The sequence below is a fragment of the Typopeltis vanoorti genome, chromosome 6, assembly GCF_054136105.1.
Source record: "Typopeltis vanoorti isolate ZY-2024b chromosome 6, IOZ_Tvanoo_1.0, whole genome shotgun sequence".
NCBI lineage: Eukaryota > Metazoa > Arthropoda > Arachnida > Uropygi > Thelyphonidae > Typopeltis > Typopeltis vanoorti.
In genome coordinates this window covers 127128758-127151619 of record NC_143554.1, presented here as the reverse complement: position 1 = coordinate 127151619, position 22862 = coordinate 127128758, and the positions used below count along the sequence as shown (strand labels likewise).

Below are 22862 nucleotides of genomic sequence, written 5' to 3'. Positions count from 1 at the left end.
CCTGATGGAAAGGAGTATGACTGCCCACTAGGATAGCTACTCCTCCATGAGCAGGACCATCTAGTTCTCTCCTTACGTACAACAGTGAAATTCCTAAAGTTACGGTCCTCATTGGGTCTTAAGCAAGTTTCGTGTAGACAGAAACAGAAAGGTTTGTGTTTCTGCAACAACATCTTGATATCGTCAATATTCTGGCAGATCCCACGACAGTTCCATTGTAAAAATTTTCCTATTGTTTTGATTTTATTGACTTGTCTGGTTTTCAAGAGGTTGAGGGCTTACCTTTGTCAGATTTATATTTATCCACTGTTTTAGGGAAGTATGGATGACCAGTGTCCATCTCTTCCTCTGGTAGAGTGTTCAAAACATCAAATGTGTTAGGGTCAGTTGGTATGCTTAGTTTGCTTTCAGTGGGTATCGAGGTATCCATTTTTTCTGTGTGAGTGTCTGGTGGTTTATCTTTGAGTGAAGTCTCCACCATAATTTTTTTGACAGATGAGTTTTCATTGAATGGGACCATTTTTGAAGTTGTCTCTGGAGTAAGGTCATAAGGTCTTGTGATTAATGCGCTCAACAGAAAAGCACTTGCGATCGTAAAGTTCAGATATGATGAAATTATCAGATGGTGGAATAGACATACATTATTATTATTATTATTATGTGACACCTCCAGGGAGTCCAAAGACTCATCGAGGGAGAGCGTGCCAACAGAATCGAACGATTGAGTCCCTTCCAACTACTAACCAATGCTCAAACTTGCTTAACTTTTTGCGAGCCATTAGTAGCAGAAGCTCTACCAGTCGACCAACCTTTGCTGGCTAATGTTTGAGTTGCTGTTGGCACTTTTTTAATTGTTACTTTTTCAGCATAAGAGGATCGATGAACAGGTGTAATGATGGCTAGCTTTCTTTTTGCATCCTAATATGTTATGTTTTGTTCTGTTTTTATTTTTTGTATCTCTTTTTTATCTTTCAATTTCTGACATGCACATGAGTATGTTGGATGATCTCCCTGACAGTTGACACATTTAGCTTTTTTTTTCACAGCAAGATTTATTTTCATGTTCTTTACTACTACATTGAGCACAGGTAGTAGAACCACGACAGGCAGTTTGGGCATGTCCATATCTTTGACATTTAAAGCATCTCAGCGGGTTAGGGATGTACATTCTAACAGGACAGCTAAGATACCCTACTTTTACAGATGTCGGAGGCATCTGTAAAAGCAGACCAGGATGTGCCTCACACTTGTCACTCCTTGATCTTTAAGCTCTGAACATATCTCTCCTCATCAGGAACCTCAAGGAGATCCCATTCCGATATCACTCCTCTACTGGAATTGAGTGTTCTGTGAGGTGTTACTGCAATTTGTATTCCACCCATTGTCGTTGCTCTCAGTAGTTTCTCGGAATGTTGTTTGCACATTGTTTCCACAAGGATATCACCAGAATGCAATTTCTTGACATTTTTGGGATGTCCTGCCAGTCCTTCTAAACCTTTTTAGATAAAGAAGGGTGACATTTTCCCAATTGGTTTTTCACCTGTTACATGAATGATTAAAAAGGTTGGTGGTACATTTTTGTTAGTATCCGATATCTTTTGTTTCTTACTTCTGTTTCCATATGCTGTGTCTATATTATTAGTACTTGGTTGGGACTTCGTTAGGGTCCCTGAAACATTTGAGGATGAAGAAATCATATTTAAGGAATTTTTAATTTGGCTCCTCAGCCAAAGCCCCAGAGCTCCTCACCCACCACAGAGCCACACATGGATGCCCACTACCTGGCAAGCAAAGACTGCGCTCAGGAGTGGAACGCCAGGGCTACCCTGGACGCTATACTGGCACTGCACCAGATCTAGGATCCCAACCCTGGACCATGGGGTGAGAGACTTACTGCAATATCATTGACCCTTGCAGGCAAGCCCACTAGCCGATTGACCCTGGCTGGGCCATCCAGGACCACCCGTCTTGCCGAAGCAGGGGCCAAAGTAGTGCGAGACTACCAGGATCCCCCCTTTTCGGATGTCCACAGGTCGCACCGCACGCGGCAGGGCATTGGATCCCAGTGATGGTGGTCTGGAAAAAGGATAGTGAAAAAGAATATGGGAAAAAAAGCAAAGAAAAAGAGGAAGAATGAAAAGGGCCTCCTCCACCACGAACAGATGCCCCACATGGAGGGGCTCAAAGGGTGTACAGGATATGATAGTACTACATGAAAAATTTACATCGTTACTAACTTCCTATCTACAATTTTCCTCCAAATCAGTCTGTTACTTGTCAAGACTCCAACATTATCAGATCTTATATTTCTATCATCTAAGGCACTTTTTACTGTATCAATTCACCTATATCTTGGTCTTCCTCTGGGTCGTTTTCCTGCCAACCTGGCAGAGAACACTTGTTTTGCTAATCTTTTCTCTCTCATTCTGTTTAAGTGACCATACCACCTGAGATTAGCTCTGTTAATGCATTCCTGGATGCCGACAATGTCAAGTTCTTTCCTAATATCCTCGTTTTTAATATGATATTGCCATTGATGCCATCTGTTCACGCCTCTAATCTTTCTCTGGACTCTCATATATGCAGTCTCCAGTCTTTGGTCAAGTGTTTTACTTCTGACCCAGCACTCAGATCTATAAGTTAAAACTGGTTTGAACACTGTCCTGTATACAGCTAATTTAGTGTTCCGACTAATTTCTCTCTTATTCCATATGAATTTATTCAATTGAATTCCTACCATACCAGCTTTGTTGATTCTGCTGTCTATTTCCATATTTAATTTACCCTCTTCAGTAAAAACCGTGCCTAAGTAGCTGAAATGTTTTACTTGTTCCACAGGTTCCTCGTTCACAACGCAGTTGACATTTTCAACAATTCTGGCTAATTTCATTGTCTTTGTCTTTTTAATGTTGAACTTCATACCATATCTGTTACCACAGTTATTCAGTTTAGTCAAGGAATCTTGCAAACTTGTAGCGGATTTATTTAGAAGTATAACATCGTCTGCATAAAGCAAAGAGCTGACATTAACATCCCCAATTCTGATATGTTTAATACCACTTTCCTTCATACTGTGATCCATATAGATAATGAATAAAAGAGGGGATAATGTACATTCTTGTCTCACACCAGATTTAACATTAAACCATCTTCCTGTACTTACTTCAATTCTAACTGCTGACTTAGAACTCAAATAAAGACTAAGTATTGCTTGATATAATGCCCCATTGACACCATATAACTGTAGCTCATTGAATAGCTTCTCTCTTGGCACCTTGTCATATGCCTTTTCCAGATTGACAAAACTTAAATACAGATCTTTGTTATATTCCCATGCTTTCTCAATTAATTGTCATAAAGTGAAGATCTGATCCTCACAGCCTCTATTTGGCCTGAATCCAGCTTGTTCTTCACCAACCTTTTCTTCCACAATTCTTCTCAACTGTTTCTCGAGTATACTTACATAGATCTTGCCAGGAACACTCAGTAGGGAAATACTTCTGTAATTTTCACATTCAGTTTTATTTCCCTTTTTATATATGGTTACTACTCCAATCATCGGGAATTGGTCCCTCTGTCCAGGCTTTCTGAACTATGCATTGCAGCCACAGTAAGACTTTTATACCACCATACTTCAGCATTTCTGGTTGAATATCATCTACTTCTGCCTTTCCACATTTCAAGCCTTTGATGGCTTTTTCTACTTCAAGTATGGATATGTATTCCTGACTGTATGCCTGTTGAGTGTTTTTTACCACTGTGCTATCACTGCTTGTTTCAAATTTGAGATCAGTGTTTTTAGACAGGCTAAATGTGTAATTCAATGCAAGGAAAAAAAATCTGATGACTGGAGATCTGAATATTATTAAAAGATAAGCAGAAGCACGATTTATGTAAAATATTCCCCAAACTACTGAAATACCTTAAACACAGGCTAAATAAATAAACAAATATAAATAAACACAGGACTATTTTCTAATAGCACCTGTATGTGTGTTTTGGAGTGGTAAGGAGGATATTAGTTATGAAAGATCTTGAAATTTATTATTTGAGTGCTACTAGGGAGGGTCACAGAAGAACTGTGGATAAAATTTGAGATTAGTGGCAAAGATAATTAATTTATACGAGAAAGAGCATCAACAAAGGCATAGAACTCTGTGGTATTTTGGCATTAGTTGGGAAATCTTAAAAGAAGAAACCACTTATCATGAGGTATAGTGAATGATCAGAGAGGAAAATAATGAACCAGTTGCAGAGTAAAAGGCAGATCATAAGATTAGTAATTAGTCCTCTGTATCAAATCTGACTAAATGCCTTAAAATATCAACTGATCAGTTTCTTAAAATAAGTTTTAAGACACTGTGTTTAACAAGTCTTAACCTCATCTTTCTTTGACTAGTGTCCAAAGGTTATAATGTTGGCTGTAAGATTTGCTATTCAGCCAGAATGACAAAAGAATTCATATTTGTAATTACCAATTAGTTATAGAGCTTTGGTTGGTGCTGTTAATGATTTTCTACTTTATTTTATAAAAAATTAGGTGAGTGCATGGTACAGTAGTTTGATGGCAACTTTTATTTCTCTTCTTTGAAGTTAGAAGAATATAAGCTAGCTTCCATGCTGTAGGAGAACATGAGTGTGAAAGATTGCAAAGATGATGCAGGACAGTTGTTATTTCTGGAGTTTGATTTGAAGGGATATCATCCTGACTACAAGAGTTGTTGGTATCCAAGCTAATTTGATTCTTTTGTCTTTCTGTTGAAAGAAAGACCAAAGGAGGCATGTAGTGAAATTTTGTTAAAATGGGGGATGATTTGCCATCATTTATATGATACCAAATGATCAGCATCTTATTATCATCAGGGTTTCATAAAGTCATGACCCATTGTGGGAGGACCCTCTATCTGACACACAGCTCATCAAACCATGCCTTAAATTCATTCATCGTCTCTGCACTTGCCACACTCTCAGGTATTGCAAAGCCTTATGTAATGGAACTATAATTTCCTTACTTCTGTATGCTGGCAACATCTGTATTATTGTCAGAATCCATTATACTATCCTTACAATTTGGCATTCTGTTCCCTAAATTTTAGATGCTTATCCACCATCACCTCAGCTCTTATTTTTTTCCTCCAAGATGCTCTCCCTCACTGTATAACTTGTACTCTACATCTGATTTTTGCTTCATGAATTTTAAAACCTTGTGCTTTAACAGTGAACTGGCAACACACTTGCTTATTCACCCAGTCTATTCAAGTTCTCTTGTAAAGCCATATCTGCTTTATTAAAGTTCTTTGGATGATTGTATGATGACACCATCTGTATGTGAGAGAGCCGTAAGCATGGAATGCTTATGCCTGTTGTTGGCTCCCAATTTCAGGACCTTTCATGTAGTTGTGTTAAATTGATATCCCTAATCATTTACCCATCTTTCTAGCTTATTCAAGACCTCTTGAAGAGTCAGAAGATTGGCATTATTACTAACTCTCCCTGGCTTCCTGTCATGTGCAAATAATTGAATACCTCTGGATTTCCACTCTCACAGAACAATATTTCACTTGTTCAGTTTCCTATACAAAGGAAGATTCTTCCAAAGGACAGTTGTAGAGGATTGAATGAAATATTTTACTGTGAGACTGGAGATAAACTGCAAATGAGTGGCAACTTTTTGCTACAATGTTTTAACAAATTTAGGAGAAAGTGGCCAAATCTGGAATGCAGTTTTTTTTTTTTTTCTGATAAACACTAATATATTAAAACAGGTTTTTTTTTTTTTTTTTTATGCTGGCCTGGTTGGCTGAGTGGTTAGCGTATCCGCTCTCCAGCCAAAAGGCTGCGGGCTCGAATCCTGCCGTGGGCATGGGTGTTTGTGATTGTCTGTGAAAATACTAGTGGTGATGGTGGGTGGTAGATGGCGTTAGTGTAGATGATGAAGGTTGGTGGATTGGTGGAGACAGAGAGCTGTAGACTAGGTGCCGTCCCTCAATGAGTCTTTGGACTGCCTAGAGGTGTTTACATAATATTATAAAAGCCGGCCGTTGGCTGAGTGGTTAGCATATCCGCTCTCCAGCCAAAAGGCTGCAGGTTCGAATCCCGCCATGGATGTTTGTGATTGTCTGTGAAAATACTAGTGGTGATGGGCGGCGATAGATGCCATTGGTGTAGATGATGAAGGTAGTTACGGTTGGTGGATTGGTGGAGACAGAGTTGTAGAGTAGGTGTCCTCCCTTGATGAGTCTTTGGACTCCCTGGAGGTGTTATGTAATAATAATATTATTATTATTAGTTGTTTATCTAAAATCTAATATCCGACTAGATTGCTCCCACTAAACTGGTGGCTTCTTCATAAGGTTTTAATAAAACACAAAAATGTATAAAAACAGATAACAAAGTTGTCTAAATGCTGAAAAATCGTTACAATAGAAGATAAATTGATTCATCCTAAAACAGCAATGTGAAGTTGCTTGCTATGTGTTAGTTGTCATTAGGCAAAGACCAGAGGTGGTTGTTAGTGAAATTGAAATCTGAGATGTTGAATGATTTTAATGAAAAATTTGCAGATGTCATTTAATATAAGACCTTGATTCCTATTCAGAGATGTGTGGGAATGGATTACTTTATTCTTTTGGACTCTTTTAGAATTCTGGAATAAGTTTTCTTCTGTAATTAGCAGATGAGGTATCATTGGCCATACCAGATCTTTCTTTTTTGTGCTCTTTCTCACTCAAAATTCACTGCTTGTATGCTTATGTAGGCCAGACCACATGACCATGGTATTCTAATACTCCCAGGTGTTTTTAAAAGGTGTTGCTCTTCTGAGTAGACTACAAACGTTTTAATTGGCTTGAAAGTCACTCTGATGTTATGCTCTTTGGAAGGAGAAGCAATGCTAATGGATAGATTGCCAATGTATGGAATAGTGATCAAATCTCCAGATTGGATCTTCTGATTATGGAATGAGAGACAGTTTGAAAATAAAACTATGACAAGTGTTTTTTGATAACCATTAAGAACGGAAAAATTTGAGAGGGCTTGGAGATCTTTATTAATTTTATCTTGATTTTCTCAAATTGACCATGATCAATTCTTCAGGGTGTAGATTATACCTACTTTTGGAAGGGTGGTGAAAGGATGAAGATAATGTCCCATGTGAGTAGGCTTACGATACACCTCTGGAGTGACACTACTGTTAGGTTTCTTTTTAATGAGGACATCTAAGAAAGGGAATTTACCATAATTTTCTAGTTCTACTACTGTTAGGTTTCTTTTTAATGAGGACATCTAAGAAAGGGAATTTACCATAATTTTCTAGTTCTAATATAAAATTAATTGTAGGTTTGAAATAATTAAGAGAATGAAGACATAGTTGTGGACTTGGTTTCCAAATAGTGAAGATAATAACATATCTCCACCAAACAATTGATTTCAATGTAGCTTGAGCTAGGAAATCTGTTTCAGAATTCTCCATGTACAGATCAGTTGACATAGGAGAGAGAGCAGCCTGCCCATTGCTAGTCCAAACTGTTTACTAAAAAAACATTATTCCACTGAAAGAAAGCGGATTGGAAGCAGTGTTCAAACAATTTTGTGATGTCTAGTTGAAAAAGATTTCCAATAAATTGTAACGCATCATTCACTGCAACATTAGTTTTTTTTTTTTGAGAATTAGAGAGATGACAAGATGTGTGTAGCAGAGTAAAGTATCATGCCCTCCTGCGATGAGTCCTTAGTCTCCTTAGAGGTGTCATGTAATAATAATAATTGGTAAAGAGAGATATTATAGTATGTCAAGACTTTTGAGGATGCCACAGGGGTCAGATGTGTCTATACTAAAGTCTTTTTATATATTACAGTTTGTCAAGACTTGTGAGTATGCAGGGGTCAGAAGATGTGTCTATACTAAAGTCTTTTTATATATTTTTTGTGCTTTTTGTGTAAACTGTGATGAAGCCACCAGTTTCAGTGGGAGCAGAACTACTTAGATATTTAATAAATAATAAAAAAAATCTGTTTGAGTCCTACAGTTTTTAGTTTTAAATATTATTATTATTAGTGACACCTCCAAGGAGTCCGAAGACTCATCGTGGGAAGACACCTATTGTACAACTCTCCGTCTCCACCACTACACCGAACCTCTACTACTAATGATCAACATCAGTGCCATCTACTGGCCACTACCACAGCTAGTATTTCTTTTGTCTGTACATTGCGTGTGTTCTGAAGGGCCGATTTGTCTGTATGCAGAATGAAAAACCCGAGTTTCCGGGAGAAAAAAAAACCCTTACCTCCGTGTGAGATCAGCTAACTCACCTTCGATTGAAAACGTCCATATAAAGATTCCTCTCATCATGACGAGAATCGAACTTAGGCCTTTTCCAATCGAAGGGCACAACGTACTGTCATTCTTCCAATTGCACAGCGGAGGCGCTTATCTCTCAAATATGAACAGTCTACAAAGATTTGTTACATAACACTTACTGTGTAGCATGGTAAGTGTTATTTACACTTACTGTTGAAAGTTTATTTTTCACTTGGTTAGACTATAATAAATTTAGTTTAATCCTTTATCCGAGTGTGAGCAAACAAAGTTTGCACCTGAAAGTATCTTCAGGACTGGGGTATGATAGTACAACACCAGGCAACTTGTTGCAAAGGTGGAGCAAGCTTACATCACTCCTATCTCAGTATCTCCCATAATGCAAAACACATCTCCTTGCGGATATGTATAATGTTATGCATTAAGGGAAGGGCCACTACCAAGACTAGTTTCGACCTTCATTGAGGTCTCTTCAGTGGGAACCAGGCCCAGATGCGGAGATACCAGGCAGAAGCAATAGCAAGGTCAGTCATCTCTACCTGTAGGAGTTGCCAAAAGGTGTGCCATCTTTTTTTATTAAATTACTCTGGATTTAGAGAAAGATGTTGAAAGTTTATTTTTCACCTGGTTAGACTATAATAAATTTAGTTTAATCCTTTATCCAAGTGTGAGCAAACAAAGTTTGCGCCTGAAAGTATCTTCAGGACTGGGGTAAGGTAGTACAACACCGGGCAACTCGTTGCAAAGGTGGAGCAAGCTTACATCACTCCTATCTCAGTATCTCCCATAATGCAAAACACATCTCCTTGCAGATATGTATAATGTTATGCATTAAAGGAAGGGCCACTACCCAGACTAGTTTCGACCTTTATTGAGGTCTCCTCAGTGGGAGCCAGGCCCAGATGTCAACTCTTATATGTAGAGATGACCTTGCTATTGCTTCTGCTTGGTATCTCCACATCTGAGCCTGGCTTCCACTGAAGAGACCTCAATGAAGGTCGAAACTAGTCTGGGTAGTGGCCCCTTCCTTAATGCATAACATTATACATATCCGCAAGGAGATGTGTTTTGCATTATGGGAGATACTGAGATAGGAGTGATGTAAGCTTGATCCACCTTTGCAACGAGTTGCCTGGTGTTGTACTACCTTACCCCAGTCCTGAAGATGCTTTCAGGTGCAAACTTTGTTAGCTCACACTTGGATAAAGGATTAAACTAAATTTATTATAAACACTTACCGTGTAACACTGGAAAGTCCTGCAGCACAAACATCATTTGTTAAAGTGGTGTGAATAAGCGAAACATAGGTTATTAACTCTAATTGCTCTCTTCTATAAGTCAGGAATTTATAGGATGTTATGGGACATCACTGCACTTTATTGTATTTCATGTGGACCGTATCCACCAAAAAAAAAAAAAAAAAGAAATGTATATTCACATTTGTATCATGTGTGGACTAAAGTTAGATAATCCAAATATTATAGTAACTAAACATGCATTTTTTCCCCCCAAGTTACTTCAAGCTTCCAGTAAGCAGGGTGGTGGTTTCATGCTATGCAAGATCAGTTTCACATGCCACCTCGAGACATTCACGTTATAGTGAGATTAGAGCCTTTTGGTTAAAGAGCAGAGACACTGTATACTATGCTGACCAAGCTGGTAATATATTGAAAATGATTCCATGATTAGATAGGTCTGGATTTGTATTGAGTTAACTTAGTTGTTCAGAGATAAAAATGTTGTCTGGTGAAACCAGTGTTAGTATTCTGTAGCAAACCAGGTCAAGAGAGCTTAGAGACTGTTACATTACTCAGTTTTCAGAGAATTCTCTGAATCTTTATTAGGCCTCTTTAAAGGTAATAAATATATAGGTTAGTGATCCTGTCGATGAATATACATGCCTGAAGTAAGTGTACTGTGCATTATGGGATATCAACACATTTGTCAAGTCAGCTGCTTTTGCATGCAACTAGCCTAGCCATGAAAATATTTCACTTGTAAAATTTTATTTGCTCATGCTTGGGCAAAGGATAAAAACAAGAATATAATTTCTTGTTAGATATAAATTTCAATGGAAACTGTTACTAGAATAAATTGGACACTCTCTTATGAATATTCTAAATCCTAAAAATTGTTAAATTCCAGCCATCCAACGTGGAATATTGGTTCCTTAGAGAAGGCAACGGAGGAGATCCATAGGCAAATGACCAAGATGGTGAGAAGGCTATGAAAATGTTTCCTATGAGGATAAATTGAAAGTTTCTGGTTTACGAAAATTGGTTTATAAACAGAAAATAGGAGGTATTGATAGAAACATAAGTTATTAAAGAGATTTTATAGGTTTGATGCAAAAGAAATTTTTGAATATGCAAAAGTGTGGTTAGCATGGATATGCAGGATTAAATTTTTTGCATGGAGAAGTAGTGAATCAGCGGAATGGATTACCAAAGTCAATCATGAGTGCTTAATCAGTGGATGAGTTAAAAGAAAAGAAAAAAAAAGTGTGATGGGTCTTATGTGAATAAGTCAGTGTGGGCCTCCTGCAGTCATTGTATTCCATGGAGATGTTGAGTAGTAATAATATTTTTTTCCTTTTGTGCTCCTGCACATTATCTGAAAAAGAAAATTGAAATAGTTAGACAAATTTTTGTAATTATCCAAATTTGAAATTTAAGTGAAATCTGTCCAGCCAGATTCCTCGATAACTTGCATATTATTATTATTTGGTAACTTCCATGGAGTCAACAGACTCATCGTAGGAGGTCCCACTCAACCAGTAACATATTTATCATAATGAGCTTTGAAGTTATTTTAAAGTTATTTAGACTACCTGTATTCACAATAATGCACTCTAGCAGTGCATTCTACTCACTAATAATCCTCCACGTAAAAAAACTACTCCTCGCACCCTTCTTCACCACATTTTTATACAACTTCCAGGGATGACCTCTTGTTCTTTCCATCTTAACATCCACCCTTTTTATAATGTCTTCTGTATTAATCAGATAGAATCCCTTAATTAACTTGAAGGTCTCTATCATATTTCCTCTTTTCCTCCTATTCACCAATCTCTGTAATCCACATTCTCTCAAACATTCTTCATGATCAACACTCCCTCCAGAGTCCTGATATCACTTTGGTTATTCATCTTTGGACCCTCTCTAGTGTTTTCACAACACAATGAAAACTAGATGACCAAATCTGAGCACGATAGTCTATATGTGGTCTGACCAGTGCCTTATAGTGGCACCACACCACCTTATCTCTACATGGCAATGTACTTTTTATCATAGCAGCAATATGATGTGCAGTTCATGTTAGAGGTTTAATTGAATATTAACAGTACTGAGAAAGGATTAAAACAAATTTTAATACTTTCAATATTTTGTCTCCTTCACAGAGACATCTTCGGGGATTACAAATACTTTTTGTAACAACACATACAAATACAATACAATACAGAGTGAAACTAAAGTCCTATCTAGGTGGTGCACCCTCTATGTGCATTTGCAGGTGGCCTGGGATGTAAAGAAGGATCTCTGATAATTAAAGTTTCTCAAATTTTGGGAAGTGTAATGCAACCGTATTTGTTTAAATTAGGTTGATTCCTGAGTGCAGATTTAAAGAATAGTCTTTCTTTTTTGAATTTACTATGGTGCAGCATGGTAGTTTTTTTCCAGGAGATCCTGTGGGATATATCCGAAACATGGTCTGCCTTGCAGACCATGTTTCGGATATATCCCACATGTTTTTGAATACAGACCTCATTTGACCTTATTGTTTTGGATACATCCCACAGGATCTCCTGGGAAAAAAACTACCATGCTCCACCATTAGTAAATTCAAAAAAGAAAGACCATTCTTTGAACCTGCATCTGCACTCAGGAATCAACCTAATTTAAACAAATACGGTTGCATTAAACTTCTCAAAATTTGGGAAACTTTAATTATCAGAGATCCCTCTTTACATCCCAGGCCACTTGCAAATGCCCATAGAGGGTGCACCACCTAGATAGGACTTTAGTTTCACTCTGTATTGTATTTGTGTGTGTGTGTGTTGTTACAAAAAGTTTTTGTAATCCCCGAAGATGTCTCTGTGACGGAGACAAAATATTGGAAGTATTAAAATTTGTTTTAATCCTTTCTCAGTGCTGTTAATATTCCATTAAACCTCTAACATGAATTCTTCACAGCACTTAAACCTCAACACACGTATGATGTGCAGTCTTTGCAACAAGTGCGATGTGCTCCTGAACTTCAGTCCACATGTTTACCATCACTCCAATATTCGGAATTTCATCCACTTCCTGAAGTACAGCTCCACCAGTACAGTATGTAGCCTCGTATCTCTGTATTCCAAAGTTTGTAACACCTTGCATTTATTAATATTAAAACTGCAGCTCCACTCATTTGTCTAAGCTAAAAGTTTATTCAAATCTTGCTGTACAGAATTAACATCAGCACTGTTAAAGATACCAAGCAATTTTATAAGCTAGGTTTTAATCCCTTTTTCCCAAATAAGCAAACAGACAAGTAAGTCAAGTTTTCACCTGAACGTAGTTCGAGTCTGAGGCAACTCGTGGTAAAGGTGGAGTAAGATCTGATCACTTTCCTTAGTATTCCCCCCCCCCAATGCAAAGCACATCCCCTTATGGAGATGTATGATGCTATGCATTAAAGGCAAGGGCACTACCCAGACCGGTTTTGACCTTTGTTGAGGTCTCGTCAGTGGGAGACAGACCCCAAAAATGCCAAGGTTGAAGTAATGCAGAGCTTATAAATTTTACCTAAACAAGTTGCCACAAGGTGCTTTGACCTTATTAAATAAAAATCTCAGGATAAAAGTAAGATGTAGAAAGGATTAAAACCTAGCTTATAAAATTGCTTGGTATTTTTAACATAGTATACCCAAGTTAAAAAAAAATTTCTACACCTAACATCAGCACTACTCCTGACAATTCTATCTAACTTTGCATCATCTGCAAACATTTTGAAGATCCCTAGTCAATCCACATGAAATATCATTAACAAATAAGTTAAACAGTAGGGGCCCCAAGAACAGAACCCTAAGGCATGCCACTGGTCATTTTCCTTTTCTGAGACACGTCTCCATCATACAACACTTGCTGGTATCGTTCAGAGAGCATCTCTAATCCATCTAACCAATATACCATCTATTCCTATCCTCTGCAACTTGTACCCCAACTTATCAAAACTGGCATATTGAATGGACATACAAAATGACATTTATCCATTTTGTGAAATTCACCTAAATAGCACAAAAAATTTTAAGTTTCTTTATTTTTTGATATTTAAGCAGAATGTGATTTTCATTAGTTTTATTGTGGTAATTTCTATACTATTTTTAAGAGAAATGAAATAAAATCATACTGATTTTTTTTTTTTTTTTTGACAAAAAAGCAAATAAACAGAATACTTATTGCTTACTTAATTTAATACGAAAAAAATTGAATAAAAATGAATTCTTTGAATGAAAGAATTATATTCTTTCATTCAAACTTGATCTTTAATAAAAGCAGATTTAACTTGTTGGCTCCTCAAGAAATTATTCCTATGCATGCTACTTTTAGCCATATGAAGAAAACTCTCATGACTATTAGACCTGAGGAGTTTTTTGTTTAGTATTTTTAATTGTTAAGAATATTCTCTTTCCACATAAAGGTTGCACTAAGCTTCATTTTGATTTTCTTGTTTTTGTAATTAACAGATTGTTTATAATTTTTCATAGTATGAAGCAATGTATTTGAAAAGGTCAAGGCACTGGCATATTTCTTTGGCAGTGATCCAAGGACATTCATTTGCCTCATTCTAAATTCATGTTTGAGTTCAGATTCTTAAACTAGGTTGATGTTTCTAGAAGCATCAAATTAGTTTAAGAAAACAAAGGAATATTTTCATAAATGAGTGCATTTGCTATTTTGTATCATTTAAACATATTTAGTATTTTCATTGATTTTTTTTTCTAGAATTGAATAAAATTTGCATATGATCACAATTGCTGATTTTGCTTTAAATGTACGCATTTGACTTGCTTAGTGTGGTGTTCTTTTTAATTTGCAATTTTGTTAATTTGTTAGTGGTGCTTTTTTTTGTTATAATAAATATCCTGCTAATTTAGACTATTCAGGCAGATATTAGCCTATTTAGTACTAGTATTATTTTCTGTCTTTTCTGGAGTCATGCCTCATTGCAAGAGGTTTTTACATTTTTATACTCTACCCTACTTTTAATTTAATTAGTATTTATATGCTATTCTCCACTCAAGCAGCTCATTATACACACATACCCACCATCCTGATGCAAAAATCTATTTCCCATTCTGTTGCTCATAGTATCCATATATGGCTTCCAGAAATGATCCTGTGTTCTCTCATAACCTACTGTTGTGTACAACATACATCTATTTGATAAGCTTTTCTCACCATCTGAAAGTCTTGATCATTTTGTCTTGTCTCTTATTTGCCTATAATAAATTTAGTTTAATCCTTTATCCAATTGTGAGCAAACAAAGTTTGCTTACACCTTACCCCAGTAAGGTAGTACAACACCATATTCAGTCCTGAAGATATTTTCAGGCACAAACTTTGTTTGCTCACACTTGGATAAAGGATTACTCTAAATTTATTATAGTCTAACCAAGTGAAAAATAAACTTTCAACATCTTATTTGCCTAGTTCTCTACAATTCCTCATTGTAGTTCTGAGTTACTTACCTTTAGACCCTCCTTATCATTTCCTTATGTCCTAGATGTACAGAATACCAGATCTGTGCAGTGATCACCTTCTTATTCTGACATTTATATATTTTTTTAATTTGGTTTTATTTTTTTTTAATGTGGTTCTCACTCACAAAAAAGGTTTTCTGTAGACTTGTTATTTTGTTTGTTATAACCGTTTGCTGTAATTATTATTGACTCTTTGTGTGTGTGTGTGTGTGTGTGTGTGTGTGTGTGTGTGTGTGTGTGTGTGTGTGAGTGAGAGAGAGAGAGAGAGAGAGATAAAGTCAGAATATGTTCTGAAAAATTATTATGCAAGTTATCTGTATATTATTATTACATGACACCTCTGTGGAGTCCACAGGGTTCATCACAGGAAGGAACTACACAACCCACAATCTACTTAATTCAGCATCTACATAATCCACACTACACATTCAGCCATCTACACACTATACCATCTACTTTTCCATCCTCACTAATAGTATTTGTGTTAATTTTGTGTTCTCTGGCCATTTTGCCTGTATGTATAATGAAAAACCTAAGTTTTTAGGAGGAACCCTTTTCCCTCTGTATGAGATTAGCTAACTCACTCAAAGACATCCATATGAAGATTCCTGTCATCATTCACATGAATTGAACTTAGTTCTTTTTCCAACTGCATTTGTCCTCTTAACTTTCTACTGCACTATGGAGCTGATTGTGTATGCTAACCTTACACGAGAGGTATCAAAGCTTATAGTACATTAGTACATGAATATGCATAAGCTGCTAAGAAGACAGATGGAACCTATTGATGTAGCCATTGAACAGTGGATGTCATAATCCTTTGGGGAAAGCAGTGAAAGCAAGACATAGAATAGGCTGATGGAATGCAAGAAGTTGGTTTAGCAGGTTTGAAGTTATACTCAGAATGAATGTTAACCACTAGCTGTATGTGTTTTTAACATGCCTGAGAGAAAGTGGAGGAATGATGGAATCTAATTAATTCAGCAGAGTAGAAGTGAGTGTGGAGGGGAAGGATCATCTGTGAAACATTCTCAAGTGAAGTTCTTGGTGTAAACCCCAAATGTGAGACCAATATTCTGAAGATTTAGATTTGTATATGAGTCAGTTATCCTGGTGAGAGTTATGTCTTGATTAGAAAAGGGCAGTTATTGAAGGTTGATAAGGCTATGGATGTGATGAGTTTGTGGAGGAAACTCATCACATCCATAGCCTCATAGGGGATAAGTCAGCTTAAGAAAAGAATCTGATCTTGTTTGGTAATCTGACTATTTTCAGAGATAAGTGGTAGCAAAGTGAGATCTTTCTTATGAGAAATAAGACAGGCATTTGTTTTGGTATCATTGAGCTTCACTAGGTGATTTTCAACCCATTGGAGAATGGTAATGCATCCTGTAATGTGTTTAGGAACATCTTCAAGGATTAAACATTTGTATTACAAGGTGTCAAATGAAGAAGGCTACATACTCTATTGGAGTGGGAAAGTTGTGCTCTAAGAAGTAGAGATAAGGTATCTTGGAGTGTTAGAGGCAAGGCATTAGAATTTCAGAGGTACATATGAAGATGGAGAATGCATCCAAGGATAGAGTACTGCTGTTATGGTAAGGAGAAAAAAAAAAGAATATAATTTGTTCTTTGTATAATTAAGGTTTTGATAACATCACTTGAACTGGTCACTTGGATTCCTTGGAGATGAGGAGGCTGTGGAGAGGGTTCAGAGAAGAGTGACCAAGTTGGTGAGTGATATAAAAAATGGCCCCTACATTGATAGATTGAGAGCTTGTGGATTGCAGAGATTGGTTGATAGGCGAAGAAGAGGTGATATGATAGAAACATTTAAATTACTGAAAGGTTTTTATAGGATTGATGCAGAGGAAATGTTTCAGCTGTGTGATAGTGATGGAAGAACAAGAAGTCATCCCTGGAAATTAAAGAAGAGTGTGGTTAAAAAAGGTGTCAGAACAAGGTTTTTTGCCTGGAGGGTGGTGAACGAGTGGAATTCATTGCCTGACTTAGTTGTGAGCTCTTCATCTGTAAATGAATTCAAGAAGAGATATGACAGATATTGTTTTGCTAGTTTGGGTCTCCTGCGATGAGTCTACTGACTCCATGGAGATACCCGTAATAATACTAAAAGAAGAATAGGGCTGTCATCAGAAAACCTGTGCAAATGATTTGAGGTTAATGAGAGATCATCTGTGTATAGGAAGGGCATGAATTAAGGTATAGACCTATGAGATGCTGTGGCATTGGTGAAGAAAAATGAACAGATGAAGTCTACCTTGTTCGTTATGTATCATGGTCCAATTTCTTCAGAGAAGAAGAAATTGGACCATTTTGAAATCCAGAGATGGAAGGCTACATACTCTATTGGAGTGGGAAAGTTGTGCTCTAAGAAGTAGAGATAAGGTATCTTGGAGTGTTAGAGGCAAGGCATTAGAATTTTAGAGGTACATATGAAGATGGAGAATGCATCCAAGGATAGAGTACTGATGTTATGGTAAGGAGGAAAAAAGAATATAATTGGTTCTTTGTATAATTAAGGTTTTGATAACACCGCTTGAACTGCTGTGTGCAGATGTGGTTACATAGTTTTCATAGTGATATAGAAATCTTAGATGTCTTAAGATGCAGAGACAGGTAATTAAGGCAATTTAAGTTATGTGGATAGATTGTGTGATGTAAATTGCAGTCTAGTAAATAGAACGGTGATATATGATTAAGAGAAGTTACTGAGAGAAACTTGCAGTTGGATGAATTTTTTAAAGGATGGGAGGGAGTAAGAATGAGTTGATATCAAAGAAATTTCAAGAGTAAGGACCCAAGAACAGAACTTTGAGACACAACACACACACCACTGGTTACCTTCCTTTTCTGAGCTCCTTCATCATACACAACTTGCTGGTAATGTTCAGAAAGTCAATCTTTTAATTCATTGAATCAATCTGTTATCTAGTCCCATCTTCTGCAGTTATATTCGATTTGTCATGTAGTAATATATCAAATGCCTTTGCAAAGTCCAAGAATACAGTACATGAATCTCTCTCATCCAGCACATTCATCACCTCATCTTAAAATGTAAGTGGATTTCCCAAACCCATGCCAACCATCACAGAGAATTTTAAGCCCATCAACCCACTCTTGTATATTATTCCTAATTATTTCTCCAATACTTTGACCTCAACTGCATATATACAGACTATAATTGGAAACTTCTGTTCTAGAACCATGCTTGTGGAGCGGTGCTATTTTGCCTTCTTTTCACTCCTTAGGAACATTCCCCATTGTAATTGTCATCAAATTCCTGACATTTACCCTCAGGGAGCGTACAGGATCTTTTGATAGTACTACGTGAAAAGAGATTGAAATCCAGCAGGTACTTACCATTATTATCTTGGTCATTTCTTCAAATTTTCCCAAAACATTCTTATGTCTGGTAATCTTTTCCTACTCTAATGTTTAGATCTCCAACAAGGACCAACTTTTCATTTTTTTTTTGTTGTGTCAATTGCCTTCTCTAATGCCTTGAAAAATTCTTCTACTTCTTCCTTAGTAGACCCCCTTCTTGGCACCATAAGCACAAATAAGTCTCATTGTCCAGTTTCCTATTCTGATATTAGCCCACATTTCTCTACTCGATATTGCCTACCATTCAAGAATATTATCCTCATATTTAGTGTTTAGTATTATAACCACTTCTTTTCCCTGATTGTTATTTCTTGAATATAACATCTTGTATTTGTTGCTTAGAAAGATCTCACCTGTTTTTGTCTTCTTTGTTTTCGCTAACACTTATTATGTCAATCTGGTACTTATCCATTTCTTCTGCTAGTTCCATTTCTTTTTCATTGATGCTTCTTATGTTGATGGTGCCAATCCTGATCTCGGCTGATGTTGAGTTGGGGTTTGTTCCAGTAGCTGACTTTTTGCTTTTCACCCTGGTTCCCTGACGAAAATAGTGGGCCTTGTTTAACCAATTCCCAGCCGGCATGAAAATTCCATTATGTACCATAATTTTGAGTTGTGGTTTAAGCCAAGAAGAATACAATTTGGTTGGCTAAATTCCAAATTGCCAGTCCATCCTCATTCATTCAGTATTCAAGTATATACCCAGCATGGTGCACCATGAGAACGTGAGGATTGGACATCAGGTCAGAAGCCCTGGTTGGTTCTCTGCATTCTCCCAAAAGGCGATGTGGAGGTCTCCTCCCAGTGATCCAGCCTCGACCCTTAAGCACCCCTGCAAGACTTTAATTAAATAACCAGGTCAAGGGCATAGCTAACTTTTCACATTCCTTAAAAATACCATAGTGATATGTCATCCATTCTTCTACGGCCTTATTAACATCTAACCCAAGCAACATTAATCACCTCTGATTCTTTCACATTTAATTTTCTTCTAATACTTGCCTCCCTTCTAAATGTTGCATGGCATCATTTGCACCAGTATGATATACAGTGTTCATTAAATAATTCCACTATCATTTATTATGGTTACTCTGCTAACATAATTAATTTTCCTCTTGCTTTCCACATAGTAGAAAAATTCCCTTGGATTATCTTTGACCAGATTTCCTCTCGTATTTTCTTTTTCTTTTTTTAACCATGCTTTTCACTTTTTTGCTGTGCAGATTATATTCTTTATGCATCTGTTTACTACAAACTGTCTTGTATGCTTTTGAAACATTACTTGCTTGTTTTTGCTCTTCACCATCTCAATCTATTTGCTTAACTCTTGGTATACAGTTATGCATTTCTTCTCATATGCTTCCTTATTTCCATGCACTGTCAGCAAGTTTTCTGCACAGCTCACCAATACAATGTATTAATGCTAGTTGATTAGGAAGCTTGTCATAATCACCCACATTATAATTCCATATATATATATACCTTCTTGATAACCTTTTCTTGTGTGACTATCTTCCAAACCAATATCCAATGACGACACTTACCAAAGGTTCAACATGTAGATTATTATATATGTTCCTCCAGCATGTCCAAGCTCATTGAGAGAAGGCCATTAACATTTCTCTTTTTACATTCCACTGAAGACACGCAACATCTATTTAATATCATATGTATGCATTGTTGGTAAAGAGCTGTGGAAAGATAGGTGCTATTTTGTAAAATTGCTTGTATTTTAGCATAATATTGTTTGTTTTTGATAGCTTAGTGTACCTGTGTGGTTGTTTGGATTTGTTACTGACTTTTTTTTTATTATTATTGAATTTTTGAATCTTGCCTTGAACAGAACAATGGCATTATGCAGAAGATCTATCTGCTGTGCAGTATGAAGATCAAATACTGTTAACGATTTGTAGACTCTTTGAAAATTATTCGATGTGAGTGCAACAAGCCAGCAAATTCGAAACAGACTGAAGGAATGCAAGTGGTGTAAAGAAACATAAACGGAATGAAAGCTGGCAAGAATGAAGAAAGGAAAGTAAGTGGTAGGGAAGTGAAAGTAAGTAGGAATAAGGAAATGGAAGAAATGTGCAGCACGAGAGGGAGAGAGTGAGAACAGAGGTGAAATTGCTGGAATGCAAGATTTGAAGAAAGAGTTGTTCAAAGTGAAAAATGAAATAGGAAATATGCAGTGTGATAGTAAATGTTTGGTGGAAGCAAATGAAAAGTGCAAAAGAGTATAATGAGAAAAAAAAAAAGAGAGGATGAATGACTTGAGAATAGCAGTATATGGAGATTTCATTGTTAGAGGATTGCTTAACGAGAGTCCATAAGGTCTGCTATCCTGGAGAGAGAATGAGCAAGATAATTCATGTTTTGGTTATGAGGAGGAAATGAGCAAGAGAGTTAGTGACAGTTGTGGGAATGAATGATTTTGTTTGATAGAAGAATGTAAAGATGAAGTGAAAGATCAGGAGAGTGGAACAGAGAGCTACTCCATCTTTGGTCACTCTAGGCTTCTCTCTTCCATGAGGTGAGAAAAATCCTTCAAATACTAATAATGAATGAACCACTTGTTCTCACCAGAATATGTATATTTGAAATTAGTGTAATATTGAAGCAACATATTGATAAAGGTGGAGCAATGGTCTACTATCAGAAACTTTGGTTTCTTAGTTCAAATATTTGTGGTTAAGAAGTATGGCTTTTCTTTTCTTTATGACAAAAAATCTAAAATTTCCAAGGTTGAATGCCATTTAGTTTCTCTTCTAGGTTTTTATTTTTCAGTGTAAAACATACAGAATGAGTGCAATGTGATTTATTCAAAAATTTTGGATTTTATCATATCTAATAGCCATGGAAGAAAAATTATATCGTTCACTGTGCAGAAAAATTGTAGACAGAGCCTTGGTTATGCATTTCAGTTTAAAACATCTGTAGAAAACTCAGAGGCTTAACTAATTATCTTGTGGCTCCAAAATGGAAATTGTCTCTTATGAAACCACCTCTAAGGTGATTTTTATAATATGTAGCTATATCATGATAGTTGCTGATATTATACAGATTTGATTGCACTGAATTTTCTAAAAAAATATGGCATATAACTATTTGAATGCAAAAAAAAAAAGAAAGATACTTTAAAGTAAAAAAAAATTGATTTATCTTATTATAGATAAATCAAGTAATCTGTGCCTTGGCTTCTTAAGAGAAAGCAAAAAGGCCTCAAGAGATACTGTGTATAACTATCAGCCGTTATCTAACTTATCCTATTAAGATTGAGAAAGAGAGTGAGTGAATGTTTGATATCAGCTATCTTTTCAAGGCCTACAAGAAAGTAAATTTTGTGATCATTAACCCTATATGTGCTCAGTTTTAGATAAAAGGCTTTTGAATTTAGATTGAATGCTATTATTATTTTTATTATAGTTTTATTTGCAACTGATTTTTAGTTATCTGTGTGAATATTTGCAGTTCAGCAAAATCTCCACTGTACATTTTTATATCTTATACATCAAACACTGAATTAAAAATTATGATTTATGCTGATAATAAACACTTAATAATATACTTGTAAAAGTAATTATCATAATTCATGTGACTCTAGTTAATTTTTAACTTTAATGCTTTTTAGTCCCTCTTAAGTATTTGAGAATAACTTATTTGGTTTCTCTTTGAAAATGTTTATCTGTACAAAAGGCTGTAAATCAAAATTTGGCAGGTTGAAAACCTGTGGGATGTGAAATATGAGAGAGGGGTGTTTAAGTTTCATGTCAACTCAAGGTATAATTGTACTCATAAATAAGTATAAATTTTACATTCATAACATAAATCTTACGTAAAAGTACTTTTTATTGTTAAGCTGTGTAATATTTTGTTTTTAATTTTCTTTCCCTTATTTTTAATTGAAAGCTTACTGATGCACTTTGGCCTTGGTGAGTTTTTTTAATTTTTTTTTTTTTTAATGGAAGTGATCATGGTTGACCTTTTTGACCCAAGGACAAAAATGGATTGTAGGTTCATCACATCCATCCCTGGTAATATTCAATATTTTATTGTGGATGAACGTTTTGCATATTTCTAGGGGTGGTAGATGACATTTCATGGTGCAGTGTGTGACTACCAATATGCATATAATGACAAATATTTGATCTCTAAAACAGAAAATTCTTTTTATGAATATTATCATAAAATAAATAATAAATGTTTCTAAGACTTTTTTTTTAGAATAATTTATTTAATTTTGCTGTTCTTATGAAAAAAAATCTGCAACTTCCATGACACAGGAGACTTCCTATATGTGATTGTCATCATCTAGAGGTACTTTTTTTCTGCTGCATTCCTAAGCCAGACAGTCTTTGATGTGTCAGTCCCCTCCTCCAAATAAAAGAAACTGGA

The 22862-nt window shown here is 36.1% G+C and overlaps 1 protein-coding gene across 2 annotated transcripts in view; it reads left to right on the top strand.

Moving 5' to 3' along the window:
- Window positions 1-22862, top strand: part of Glys (glycogen [starch] synthase) — a 214126-nt gene that overhangs the window by 15379 nt on the left and 175885 nt on the right. The window contains exon 1 of one of the 2 annotated variants that reach the window (XM_090393685.1): window positions 10518-10535. The exons of the other annotated variant lie outside the window; for it this stretch is intronic. The gene's annotated coding sequence lies outside the window, so the exon portion shown is untranslated. Of the gene's footprint in view, window positions 1-10517; window positions 10536-22862 lie in introns of those variants that run through there. 2 annotated transcript variants of the gene reach the window in all.